This window comes from Lathyrus oleraceus, chromosome 7 (assembly GCF_024323335.1).
Source record: "Lathyrus oleraceus cultivar Zhongwan6 chromosome 7, CAAS_Psat_ZW6_1.0, whole genome shotgun sequence".
NCBI classification, from domain to species: domain Eukaryota; kingdom Viridiplantae; phylum Streptophyta; class Magnoliopsida; order Fabales; family Fabaceae; genus Lathyrus; species Lathyrus oleraceus.
Window position 1 is genome coordinate 52,563,140 of NC_066585.1, and position 979 is coordinate 52,564,118.

Sequence of the window (979 nt, forward strand, 5' to 3'; positions counted from 1 at the left end):
CGATTGCCATCAGGTGCAATCTATTGTCACTATAGTTTTTCCCCCAAAAGTTCCAGTTTTCTCGGTTACGTGATTTTCTTCCAATTTCCGACTTTAACCACCAAACTAATTCCAATTTTGTTCATTCAAAAAACATCCTCATACATTTTCTAACAGGAACAATACATATATCACAACGATTATCATCAATCTATCCATTTTTCTCATGAATTAAACACTTAGATTCATGCCCTAAATTATTCAATCTCATATCAATTTTTATGTATTCAATTGATTCCAAGAACACAACAACAACAACATGTCAACACACACAATTGCAATTCACATCATGGCATGTAAAAATAGAATTATCATCAAATTTTCATCAACATTCATCATAACTCAAAGGAAGAATGAATCCTATAGAAGGTTAAGGATTCCTTTACCCTACCTCTCATGCATAAGCCCTATTGAAACCTACTCTCCCCCGTTACCTTATATTTTTCCATCAAAATTCTTCCAAGCCCTATCAATGGATGTTCTCCATATGCCTTCTCTTGCTCTTTCTCTTGCTCTAGACTCCTTTTCCTTTTTTCTCCCAAAAATTCTACGTACTACTAAACTCCCTCCTTATAATTCTCTTTTTTACACTAAAAATCTAGTCTCTTCATTAGACTATTCCTACTTTACCCTTACTTTCCTCTATAATCCCCACATTATCCTAAATATCTCTACAACTTCTATTTTTTTTCTTTTTATTTAAATAATAAAATCAAAATATTATTTTAATTAATAAAATAATTCTAAGTTATTCTATCATTCTCTAATTACTCTCCACACCCTACTACAAGGTCACTCACCCTCTCTCACACCCATATTCATTTATCCACCTACACACAATAATAAAATAAATACACAAATAAATACACAAAAAGTATAATTAAATTAAAATAAAATAATTTACTAAAACTTGGTTGTTGCAGCTCTCCCCCACTTAAAG